Source organism: Coptis chinensis, chromosome 1, assembly GCF_015680905.1.
Source record: "Coptis chinensis isolate HL-2020 chromosome 1, ASM1568090v1, whole genome shotgun sequence".
NCBI classification, from domain to species: Eukaryota; Viridiplantae; Streptophyta; class Magnoliopsida; order Ranunculales; family Ranunculaceae; genus Coptis; species Coptis chinensis.
This window is the reverse complement of record NC_141456.1, coordinates 22,281,272-22,294,899: the sequence shown is the minus strand read 5'-3', so window position 1 is coordinate 22,294,899 and position 13,628 is coordinate 22,281,272. Positions and strand designations below refer to the sequence as shown.

General features: G+C 36.2%; 2 long non-coding RNA genes and 1 pseudogene across 3 annotated transcripts; 1 reads left to right on the top strand and 2 right to left on the bottom strand.

The window, feature by feature from the left end:
- The first annotated feature begins 398 nt into the window (after positions 1-398).
- LOC147522913 (uncharacterized) lies at positions 399-3,692 on the top strand. The gene is made up of 2 exons (XR_015215140.1): positions 399-649; positions 761-3,692. It is a non-coding gene; the product is annotated as an uncharacterized LOC147522913 (long non-coding RNA).
- Positions 3,693-6,527: 2,835 nt separating this feature from the next.
- On the bottom strand, positions 6,528-7,517 carry LOC147522912 (uncharacterized). Its single transcript, XR_015195729.1, has 3 exons — positions 7,286-7,517; positions 6,675-6,764; positions 6,528-6,572 (listed from the first exon to the last, which is right to left on the bottom strand). It is a non-coding gene; the product is annotated as an uncharacterized LOC147522912 (long non-coding RNA).
- Positions 7,518-11,105: 3,588 nt separating this feature from the next.
- LOC147522911 (uncharacterized) lies at positions 11,106-12,771 on the bottom strand (annotated as a pseudogene). Its single transcript, XR_015199937.1, has 6 exons — positions 12,483-12,771; positions 12,139-12,288; positions 11,730-12,107; positions 11,501-11,557; positions 11,336-11,422; positions 11,106-11,225 (listed from the first exon to the last, which is right to left on the bottom strand). The product of XR_015199937.1 is annotated as an uncharacterized LOC147522911 (transcript).
- Between the last annotated feature and the right edge of the window lie 857 nt (positions 12,772-13,628).

Sequence of the window (13,628 nt, the reverse complement as noted above, 5' to 3'; positions counted from 1 at the left end):
CAAAAAAAAAAAAAAAAGGGCGGTTTGAACAAATGAAACCGCGTTGTGAATGCTTCGTCTTAACTTTCAAGTTTCAGCAAAGCAGCAGGACCGCTAGGACTTGCATTGGGTCTTCCATTTACATGGCCGGTTAAGTAGTTTAGATATGATGATTTTTTTTTTCCAGAAGAGTGGAAGTTGTAAGGAGACTTCAAGTCAAGTCATTTTCGATTAGTTAATTATAATGGATCAAGCAGGAAGATTTGTAGGTTATTACCATTCCCCTTCATGGAAACATCGTACATTATTGTTTGTTTCCACTTTCCACGCGTTTCTTTTCATTAACATAACATGTTCACATCAATATTTTTTCCTATAAATAGCAATCTTAACATTGCAAATTAAAAGCAAGAAACAAATATTGGAATATTGGGGAGACATGACAATATATGTAGATGAAATTGGACGAGAGTAAGGTACAAGTTTAGGGACTTCTTTCGCAGGGAGATGACACTAGCTTTTTGACACTGGCTCACCGGCTTTTGAAAAAGCCGGTGTCATCTACTTGTGACAGAAGTCCCAGCAGCTTTTTCTATCGCATACAAATTAAACTTAACAGATGCCATGCATATCGAATTTCTAAGATACTGCTAGCTACACGAACTAATTTGTAAGTTCTCTAATGACCCACTCTATCTTTTAGTCTCTAGCTTGTTTATTGGTATATATAGTAGAGCACAGCTTAAACTGATCTGATACATATTATCTCTCACGAAAATAGTCCCTGCAGCTTCTTCTATTGCTTACAAACTTTTAGTTGCCAAATGGATATAATTTCTAACATATCTACAGTGGCCTGTAAGTGCTCTAACAACTTACTATACTCTATCTTCCATATATATAATATCTTGTTTAGTTTGGCATGTGATCTTGACAGCAGTACACATACCGGCCAGGGGTTAGCATGCATCTGATCATGTATGTGATTTTGTAGTACTGTTGATTGATATATACAATGTCTTGTCACCGGCCACCAGCATGAAATTAAACTAGTCGACTGGCCTGCACGGCTACATGCCAGACTGGTGTCACCTTTTCGATCAGATCTTAAAAATTCACCAAACAAGTGATCTTAAGAACCAGATCTGATTCAAATTGCAAATAGACTTATATATTGATTCACAATATAGTAGCTAGAAACCAATGTTATATGTTTATACCATTCGGCATTCATGCAATCATGCTCAACTACTATATCTAATGATGGCAGGCAAGCGTACGCGACTTCATTATTAGTGAAGAGATATGCAAGTGGTTAAGCATCTTGCAGTTGGTTTGATATGTTGATATTGCCATATTGTTAGTGATGGTTAGGGCTTGTGGCTAGCAGGCCAAGCCTCAAATTAAATGATCTTTTTCCAGTTTTGGTCTGCTCTTTTCTTTATTTAGTCGGTGTCATTTTCTAGTTCAATCGTTTTTTTTATTTTTTTTTGTTATTGTTATTGTTATTATTATTATTTTTATTTTATTTTTGAAATAATGGGTAAGGATCTGTGGGGGTTTTATTTAGAAAGTTAAACCTTACAAAGTCTCCCTAAGAGTTCGATCGTTAAACGAAGGTGCACAGTCACTGAGTGACTACATACCTAACAAGCATGACATGACAGGTCGCATATTACAATTGAACCTCATCAAGAGAATAGCTATAAGTTAGATTCTCTTAGTCTCTAGTCATTGCATGATTTGCTTCATCACTATCTTAGGATGATCCTTCCTAAGACGATTTTGTGCTTTCACATAATTACAGAAGAAACACTCGCAAGCACAACACACTTAAGTGAGACTCATGATCAGAATATCACCATATCCCAAAACTCTTTGGTACAGTGTAGTTTTCGAGATTCCTCATCTTGTTGTTTTTGATTACTCACTTTACCTTCTTCATCATAGTAGGTTCTATTTCTCTTTAACAACACTGCTAGGTCCTTTTGCTAGTTTTTGGCTTCACAGCAGTCTATTGATTTTGATCTTTTAAAGGCGCAATGAATACCTAGATGTACCTTTAGGCAAGTCATCTTTAAAAAGTTCTTCCTTCTCATCAAGTATGCCATTTTTAATTGATATGGACCTCTTTTCGAAGGGAAAAATATCACTGTACGTACCACAGAATGACAAATAAACAATCACAAGCAATAGAAGTATGAATTGTCCTTTTTACCTCAAGTATTGGATATCTCGGCACCTAACTCCAATTCATTGTCCTTTTTTTTGACAACGACTCTAACCATGCATTATTTAGTCCTTATTGTGTAATTGTGTCATTTATGATTAACAATTGCATTGATTTGTTGCCAGTTACATTGAATCTTGGTTGTCTACCTCAATAATTGGAACAGTAGCATCAAATAGGAGTGTCAATGGGGATCACTGAAGTTTAATATCCAATATCATCCAAGTGCAAAAGTATTTCTATTCAATGTTAGTTTGCTTTATTACTCTTTAATTGGACTGCAAATGTAATCAAGACGTTAGGTTTGGCAATAGTGAGATTGTCCTTATTAACGTACCAAAACTGCCGGTATAGTATTACACTCAACCGGTCGTAGGAGATGTAAGGATTGATACCTAGAATAGTTTCTTTCTCTCAGAGCAACTTCAGTCTCATGCACTTTATCATATATCAGACGTAACTGCACAAGATATGGCCAAAAAAGTAGAATCCAACACGTCGAGCTCGTTAAAACATGATAAGCTCCAACCGAAGTCTTCTTTCACATATCCACAAGCCCTGTTAAAGCAACTTAATATAAACAAGGTGTTCGATCAGTCCTGTAAATCGGGTGTGTGTGTGGAATCTAGCCTAGAAAAATGACATTAGCGGCTCTGATTATTATTTGGGGGCTGGACAACTAATTTTGGAACGAATGGCAAATAATCTTTCTGCTCTTGATTAAGGATATACAATTGTATGATACAAGTAAACACTTCACATGTGCCCATGACTCGAAACATCTAAGGTGCAAAACATTAAAGCTCACATTGGTAGATTTCTTGTTAAAATGGTGTGGTTAACGTTACTGAGTGTACTGGAACCAATCAAGGAGTGATAATGGACGTCCTGTTTCATCATTTTCATGGTTGGAGAATTGGAGTAGTCTTTCATCAACATGGCCAGTTATTTGCTCGGTTTAGTTTGTTTTCAAATAAAGGTGGAAGTTGGCAGGACTGCAGGAGACTGCAGGTCAAGTCAGTATTGGTCATATTGCAATTTATCAAGAAATATCTAGGCAAGTTTCAAGGAAATTCAGCTCACAAAGTCACCCCTATATTCTATAAATAGTGAAATAGCATTGGCATGCACAACTAGAAGTGCAGAACAAGAAGTGGAGTTAGGGGTGGAGATCAGGGAATGTGGTAACTGGTAAGTCGGGTGACTATTTTTATAGGGAGATGACACTGGCCTCGTTAGCTTATTTAATTGCGATTTTTTAAGTATAACTATGGCATAATAACTCGTGGTTTCAGTTCTCAATGTATGTTACCATTGTAAGTTTACCATTTTTTATTTTTAAATTTTTATTTAGCTTAATATGTACTAGTAAACGGGCACGTGCGTTGCACGTGCTAGGAAAGAAAATTGGGGCGGAAAAAATGAAAGGAAAGAATTATGTAAAATGTAAAATATTACATATTAAATTTGTCTGAATGGATTATGTAAAATGTTTTATATTCAAAAAACTTCAATAAGAAAAAAAAAACACTTGAATACGTTAGTTTTATTCTTTGTTTGAAACGATTTTTTTTTTGCTCTGCCATGTTTGCTTGATAAATAAATTTGAAGAGGTATTTAACCGCCTGTAATTTAGTTAGTATGTAATTAGTATTATATATGGCACAAACTAATTTACCTAAAAAATAGGTATTATGTTGATGAAGTTTACTTTTGTGCGGCTAGTTGTGTAATTCTCTTGGCGAGCATTTATATGTGATGGAGGAACATTGTTGGATTCATATGAGTGTACTACCTGTAAGATATAAGAATATTACATCATGTTGTTCAGCATAATTGGTATTCTAAACTGAAGAATATAAAATATAAAAAAAAAATGCAAGAAGAATAACCTTTTTCTTATTATTGTCTTCAAAATGATCTAGTGAATCCATTAGCAATTGTTTTTTTATCGTTGAATATTTTGGTCAGTTTAAATAAATAGGTAGGTTGGACAGAGAAAGAATTTGTTGCTAGCTAAAAAAAGCCATTTTTTTTTTAAATTTAGAAACGTTCACATTTAAGTCGGATATAATATGCGGACTGAATTGAATGTGTAAATAATAGCTTTCGGTAAGATGGCTATGTGGCAAGTTTACAATTTAAAAGCTTTTAACATAATGTGGATCCATTTCATGTGTAGAGAGATTGAATTATTCAAATGATTGAGGGGTGAATTTTTTCAATCCATTTGTATCCATTTGTATGGAGGCGAAAGAAGGAAGAAATTATAGATTCTAGTTGCATCATTGAATTACATCTAGAGTGTTTAAGCGACACATCACTGGGACTGATTCCAAATATTTCAAGTTAGTACTCAATATCCGTCATCGACGCCAGAAGTGGTTTCAAAGTCAACTTTAACAGTACTGCCACCCTGGCACCTGTTGGCGATTGTCATTTGGTGGTGACGTTGTGACTTGGTTGGCGACATGGCATTGTACTTGGTAGTGGTGGCTTGGTTTTCCGAGGAGCATTGTGTATTGATTGCATTGGATAAATGGTCGTTTTATGCAGCTTTGATTTCAGATATTTTGCCTGTCGATTGCATTGGATGAAGGGTGTTTGTGCAGAGACCCTTGACATGGGCTTACTGTAGCATGGACATTGGCAAGAATGCAAAGAATTATATAAATATTGAGCCAAACGGTAGTCTCGAGGAACATTTTGGTCAAGAGAATGGAGGCCAAATATTAGCTTTTCCATTAACATTACCATTACGTTGTTCCCTACTTGGTAATCGTTTGGTTTCATGTCGTTTATGAGTACCTAATCCTTCATTCCTGGAACTTTTTAATTTTTCTTAGCCATTTTGCTTTGAGCTACCAAGGCATGACACACCCAACAAAAGATTGAACTGCAAGTTGATTGTGAATCAGGTTAAACTATATGATTCCTCACATAAGGAAAAACTGCAGTATGCATTATTTTTTGTTTGTTTTATGTTATATATATGTTTCCTAGGGGAAATGGGAAAAAGTTATTCAGGAGAATCAAACTATTGTTCTCTCTATCTTGCTTAATTGAGAGGCATCAAATTAGGCATTCGCTAGTCACTTCCCAAGTTCAAATTAAAAGGGCGAGAACATGCTATAAGGGCATAAGTTAAAACAGATCTTAGGCTGATTATGTGCCCCAAAAAGCGGCTATTCAAAGAGAAAAAACTCATACATGCGCAGAGATAGACTGCATGATAATAAATTGAAACAATAAAAAACATTATATTAACTCAAACAATGATTATGCACAAAATTTTCAGCTGTGTACAGGAAAAAAAATCTAGATAGAAACGAGTTTTCACGCAAAGCGAAGGCATTAATTTGCCCAATATTATATAAGTTAAAGGATTCGGCCAAAGGGAGCATCTAAAGCCCAGCTGAAGTCCATCGTCGTATTAAGCAACAATGGTTATACTACATTGTAGGCAGTAGCTGCAACTGAATCATTAGGGGCCTTGAAAGAAAGTGTTTGTTTATCAATATCATAACAAACACTATTACATGGCAGAGCAAATCTAGTAGTTTGATAGAACAACTATTTATGTAAATCCTATCGCATTACTATTACATGGCAGAGCAAATCTAGTAGACATTAGTAACATCACTGTTGCATTACAAATTAAATTCCAAGAACAAAATATCTAACAACCATAAATAATAAAACAATAGTAAGTTTAGGACAATAATAATAACGACATAGTCCAATCCATCTCCAGCATTCAGTCCTATAACCGTTTACATGCTCCAATCTCAAACCACAACATCAGCAGCATAATAAGTCGACTACACTACTAAACCACCTGCCACATACATCACTACAGCATCACACACCAGTTCGAACATAGATACGAACCAACAAACTTACCACACACGCATTACACCACGGGCATCAGGCGGTAGTAGCGAGAACGCAGAATGCGCAAAGACCAAGTACATAGCAAAGAATAAATCCCAACATTCAACACAAAGACAAAGACAACACCACCCGCCACACACACAACACTCTAGCACATGACCTGCCAAAGATACACATACACATAGAACACAAAACACGCACACACTACCACCTCCACCAAACCCGACCACACCATACACTACCACATCCACAACACCACACCCACAAAGACACACATTCACTCCTATAACGACATATTCTTTCAAAAGAAACTTTTATTTAAACTAAATATAACAATAGATGGAAGTTTAGCATTCGAATTGAACATAATTAAAGTTTATTACCCGTAAATTTTATGGATTCTCTTAGATGCAAAGCAGTCGTGGTCCGAAGTTTCCACGGTTTCATTAAAATTGTATGGATAAATTTCCTATGCCAACATAATACGCACATTTTTTCCCCCGTGTTAGTTATAAAGGGTAAAGAATTGATAAAAACAAATATTTAAAAATCATCGCTGTTGTATATTTACCACACATTCGGACTTTCTACGTATCCGTTTAGGCTTTGTTTCCTTAGTTGAGGTTCCAGGCTGTTCAGCAGAATCTTCAAATGGTAATATCTGTATCAAGAAGGATTGAATTTCTAATGAGCTGCCCTACCCAAGACATGATTCTTAACAAAATAATATGCAATTTTTTAATTGAAACACCTCCCATTACAAATAATAAAAGATGGCAACATATAACATACTTTAAGGCATAGAACTTACTGATGGTTGATTGAAGATTGAAAGAACTAACAATTTTATTTATTTTTTAATTATTTTGCCAAACACAATGGTATGGCTTATAACGTTATAATCATACAGATTTTAAAGCTAATATACATCCATGAACCCACCGCCTAGATTTTAAAGCTAATATACATCCATGAAATGCATTAGTGAATAAGAAAAAGTACACAAAAAAGTAACGAATCACTCTTGAAAGTGTAAGTGACGAACTGCTATTTAAGAAAACTACAATACTATGAAAGAAAAAATGATACGATGAAACAATTTATTAAAGTTAAAATTGTGTCTATATAAATTTGGAATATGCAAAGTGTTGTCGAAGAGACTGAAATTAGTCATGAGCAAACCTTTTTTGCAGGATAATGCTATTTTTTGATGCCAAAGATTCCACATGAGAAATTGACAATGGAAATTTTTTTGTATGTATACTGACAGTTTCGCTTAACAAACGGTTATTGCTTGAAGAAACCATACGGTAGTTGAAGCAGTTAGTACTTGAATTTTTAAGGAAGAGTTTTTTGACGATTGAAGGGAGTGAACTTCAAGCAGTGGGGATCCAAGGGATAAGTCTGTTTTTGTTTTTTCCATTCCTGGGCCTTGGTAGTTGTAAAAAAAATAAATAAATAAATGACGGTTGTATTTATATTTGTTGGAGTCTATTTTTTTAATTTGTATGTACAAAAAAGAGCTACTATACTGCTGTAACATAGACATAAGATTCGGATAGTACGTTCTATGTTAGCATATTCGATGGCGTTAACTATATAAGCTTGTATTATAAGAGAGTAGTAAGTATCGATGACACAATAATAAGCGTAAAAAAAACCCGATGGACACTATAATGAGTACATAATTATAAAGATCTTGCATTGCTGAATTGCGCCGAAAACATACTGATTAAGTTTATGGGTATAACATGTGGTGAAAACACAGTTGCTTGCAGCAAGAACAACATAAACCATTCCTCACCTCCATGCTTTCCCCATTCGTTTATCAGATTTCATGCAAAAAGAACAACATATCATATTTCATGCTTCCACCACTCGTTTATCCCGACATTCCTAACCTCCATGAACTGATTCCTCAAGGCATCAATATTATTGACCTTGGTTTGATAAGCTTTGGTTGGTTCTCCTACGTCATGTGTAATGCAACTACATTCTCTAAACGGCCGACTTTACCTCGGCTCTCCTCATGGGCACCTGCGGACCACCACGGGGTTCAAACCTCGGCGAGAGCGGTGCCCTTGTTCGGGGTGATCCAAAATCTCCTCGAAAGTAATGAATCCGGATGGTCCGGTGGGCAATTAGGAAATATTTGTGCTTATTAGCACATGTCTTCTACAGGGTCTCACTCCAGACCTCGAGCTTCGAAAAAGCTTGCGATAGAAGCGAAAAGAGAGGCCGACCTATATCCCAGAAGAAAAGAAGAAGGTCAATTAAGAACAAAACCCTAGGAGTTTAAACATGTTGTCTCCAAAGCAAGGTCAATTAAGTTCCAACGCAACCCACTAACAAATCAGCAATAGAATATTTGATCGTTATAAAAGAAGTGTTATACATAACTCAACATCATTTCCTCACGTATGAGATCTTCATCTAAGTGGATGCATTTGAGAACCACGTCCCCTTGAACACGACAACGGATATCTATCTTTACCAGTGTAGACTCTTCCCCGTAGATGCAGATCGATTCGGATAAACATTAACCGCTTAATGTGGAGAGTAGATGTACTTTCGCTCGATCTTCACTTGATAAGAGTAGATGGATGGGGTCAGTATTTTGCATGTTCTAACCCCATTAACTTCCTACTGCATTCTTAAACACAGAAAGATCGAAGAGAAGTTGCGGGATTGACAGCTTTTCAATCTTAAAGATGTTCCATGCGGTGCAAGCACAATGCCCTCATTGTCGCAAGTACATGTTCTCGTGGCCTCCCCTGCGCTTTGGCCGATTCTGAAAAAACATATATATGTAGGTACATGAATATAATTCTAATGATTGTCCTACGACAAAATGAAGAAAAAAATGTCGACGCGTCTAGGCACAATAATGTCGTAAAGATAAAATAACATGCCAAATAGACTAAAAGTCTGGGACAATTGAAATTAATTTCAGTCGTGTTCATGGCTAATAAACACAAACATTCAATTCCCAATTCCAAAAATAGATACTCCCATTAAAATGATTGTCGCGTACCTCTGCTTTGAAGTCCTTTGGTAAGTGGCCCTTGGCATCCCACAGTGTATCAATCTCCTCACGAATCAGCAATAGAATATTTGATCGTATAAAAGAAGTGTTATACATAACTCTGAACATCATTCCTCACGTATGAGATCTTCATCTAAGTGGATGCATTCGAGAACCACATCCCCTTGAACACGACAACGGATATCTATCTTTATCGGTGTAGACTCTTCCCTGTGATACAGATCAAGATTCAGATATACATTAACCGCTTAATGTGGAGAGTAGATGTACTTTCCGTGTTTCAAACATCTAAGAGTTTTATACCTGCCTCAGAATGGCGTGTTTATTTGTTTTGGTTTTGAAAATATAACTTTAGAACCTCTGGCTGGCTGTGGATTAAGAGGAGACAGAAGATGAAGCAGTTCCCAAGGAACTTGCTTGTATACCATTTCTAGAGTTGTTTGCTCCCAACTATATCGCTTCTCAGATAACAATAGACCCGCGAGCATGAAAGCAAGCAGGGGGCCACCCCTTCTCTCCACAATTACATCAGAAACACGAATGATATACGAAAAGTTAAGATCAAAGTTAAAGAGCAAATAATTGCTTTAAATCCATAAAAATGAACAAAGAAAACATAGAAGATAAATTGAAAATCACTCTGTAAAATGTGTCAATACCTATTACCCATAATGAAAGTTAAGAATGACTGGCCACAATTCCATTATTTGTCCACATGATTAAACTTTATACTTTAGCCATTGATCAAAGATTTTTAAATCCAGCTAATAGAAAACAGAGAAGGAAGCATGACCAAGAGAAGAGTTAACAATTTAGAATATCCAACACTTGCACACTGTTCAGAAAGTAGTGACAGACACCATTCTTTTCTTTTGACTTGCTTTCTTATAATAGTTAAAAAGCAATAAAGATACAACAACTTCTCTAAAACTCTTAAAACTACAAAGACTGGCTAAAGACATGCACAAAATGCTTAGCACAGAGGTCAGCTGCAATGGTATGACATGGCTCGTAGACAAATAAATACACTACTCAATTTAGCCAATGACAGCAACAACAACATCAAACAATGTAGGTTTAACCAAAGATCCTTCCCATCCTTTCATAACATTTCCATTTAGAAATGTTACGCTTAGGTACATCCTGCATACCCAACAAAAATCCGAGTTAAGAAATCGTCAACTGTGATGTTAGCATAATACATGCACTGATGGGAGACGTACCTGCCTTAAGAGAATGTTATACGCTTTGTCCTTTGCTAGCTACTTCTTTTCGGGTTGGTCTCTCTTGAAATGCATATGTTTAACGATAGGAACAGAATGGACAATTAGAACCCCCAACACTAAATGAGAAAAAACCAAATTATTAATTACCAAACCACAACCCACAGCTTCAAGGCCAAATGTTTGAAACCCTCAACCAATCAACCATATAACACACAAATAATTAACTAAATTTAAAAAATGAAAGGATAACATCAAATTTGTTAAGGAGGTCTAATATATAAATGACTTTTATTAGTACAACTAATATTAGTTTTTAGTTACTTAATACCAAATTTTCAATTACAAAACACTATAAGTAAGTAAGTAACAATTCTCATTTGATCAAAATATACATTGTTTACATATCCAACCGTACATGAAAGTATGAAACACCTCATAAAGGAAACCGGTAAACAGTATATGGCATTCACATAAAAAAATCAAGGCCAATAGTAGTGCATACCTTGTCAAGAGTCTGTGTTGTAAGGGCATACGTGGGGAGCCACCAATTTCATCTTAACAGATATCCTCATTTCCAAAGAAGCTTTCACTTTTCCGCATGGCAGCCTGTAAAATGGAGAAGAATGGACGTATTATGGGCTACAGCAACTAAAATTTGGGCAAATAAGCTAAACAAATCATATTAGCAAAAGAAATGAAACGAATTAAAGACAACAGTATGAGATCATGACCTTGATGTGAAGAACCCCATCCATCTAAAAACATTTCATTTCAATGTCTGCTTGTATTTTCAGCGGCTATAGGGTCATGCACCTCCTAATGTTGATTAAAAGAGCATCTTTAATCTCATCTGACACAGCGAGTACCAGCTTAGTCACATGTGTAGTGACAAATTGATAAGTTAAACACAAACAGAATACCTTCTACTACCAAATAATGAGTGGCGCGAATTGTAGTTACCTCCTTTCCATCTTGACCAACTTCCTTAATCTCGCGAGTAAGTGAGTTTAAAATGGAGTCAGGATCATTCACGATTAACCTGAATGCCTGGTTAAACAATAACACTTAAACCAATTTGCAATTCACCAACAACGGACTTTAAGGTGAGCATGGTCTAAGAAATACCTCATATGCATGTCCATATTTTCGGTATAGAGGCCAACCAATATTGATATAGAGATCCTGCCGGAAGAAAATACAATCATATTATTAAGTAAACTAATAGATAACAACCAATAACTACACTAAACAATTAATTCTATAAACTAAATCAACAATTCATAGATTGAGGCTTCCAAATTGAACAAACTTCAACAATTCATAGGGGCTTTTATCCATTGCAGCCACGATGAACCTGTGGCCTGCATCACTGCTGGGCTTTCATTGCCTGCAGCACGAGGACTTAAAGGAGGCGTAGAGAACTCATCCAATGGCTGCAACTCTTCAAACTTCGTAAATGTGACCAACACCCTGATAGTAGGAACCACCGGAATAACAACCTTAACAGGAAAAGTTCCTGGTGGAAGATTTGTAGTAAGAAGTTCTCTTAGACAACGGATTGCCTTGACCTTGTTTGCGAGAAAATCAAGCAAAGGAAGGAGTTCTTCTGTCTGAAGCGGGAAATTGGGTGAAAGCCAGAGAATAGGTCTCAATCCTTTTTTGTACTCGCTCTCACAATGACTTTCCTTGCGCCGATGACTACTCTCAGAACTCAAAGATGGTTTTCTTGTATCCCTTCCTCTACGGAGTTCATCCCCCTTCTCGGCCAATATCTACCGAGTGCCTACCAAGTCTGTTTCGGGAGGCTTAATCCCCAAGGAGATCATCGACCTTCTCCTCCACACAAAGCGAACTTCTAGGAGGAAGCAATTTTTTGTCTCGGGCTTAGCTTCCCGCTTTCTCCATCCACCAAATCAACATTTCTTCTCCTCGCTTAGCCTCACTGCCGCTACTCACTGTGTCTTCGATATATATATATATATATATATATATATATATATATATATATATATATATATATATATATATATATATATTTTGCTCATAGAAAAACTATGCCGATGAGCAATAAACCCATCGAAATCCCATTCTCTCGCAATCGACTCACTGAAGAATCTATCTTAAGGGCAACCTCCAATTGACTCTTCTCATCCTCCTCAAACGGATCACCATAATCACTCTCCGTCTCATTTTCATTGCAAGACGAGAAAAATTCATCGCTTGTCATAGCTACCCGCCTAGACTTGATGCTCACAACCACGCTCTGCATATCATAAACTTTAGCTTTCCACGCCCCAAACCATTTCCGTCTTTTCTTGCCTTATCCAAGTTAAGTGTGGTAAAAGCACTGCCTGTGGTCTGAGACATTGCAGTGACTTATTGTTGAACCTCTGCATCTGTACCTTGTGTGAGATTATGCAAAGTGAACCAGGGAAACGAGGCTGAAAGATGAAGAATATGAAGAGCGCATAATAAACATACCCAATCGATGAAGAGCGGATAAAGAAAGTTGATGTCTCAAAGAAAGCATCGTTATTTTGTAAAATGGTGCCAACAAGAAAACAAATTGGAAACCAAACTTGTTCCCTAAACACAATTTAAAAGTAAATTAAAAAAATAATAATCTAACCTCTTCCATGTGGAGAGGGATTTTCAAGATGAAGAAGAGATGTTGCTGAATATGAATTTTTTCTTTGGGAAAGTATCGAAACGGTTGGTTAACTGAAAACTTGGGGCAACAGATTAGAAGATCATACCTTTCTGTTCGAGTTGGGAAGTTGGATAAAAAAGTATTGAATGATAAAGGCACTATTCTGTGACTGGAACGAAAAAAAAATAGAGAGAGAAAAAGTAAGAAATAGAACAATACGAAAATTGCAGACAAATTTGAAGAAATAAACAAAATTCCTACCTATGCGCTTTAGAGTAGATTTCAATTCATAAATTCAATCAGCAGAGGAATGACAAATTTGCTTTGAGTGGAATGACAAAGTTCTTTTGTCTTAAATTCGGAGGAGCTTAACTTAACGGGCTTTAATTGGGATTGGGAATATCAGGAACGGAGAAGACGAACGAACTGTTTAATTTGCTTTTAATTGGGAAACCGCGAAATGGTGTTTCTGTTTTATGAATATGTTGAGTTTTATAGTCCGATCTACGGGAATACGGGAGCTAATGGCTAATTTACCCTTCGAACATGAACTGTAGAAAATTTCGTGGGTGAAACTTTCAGGTATCCTTTTAATTTAAAAGA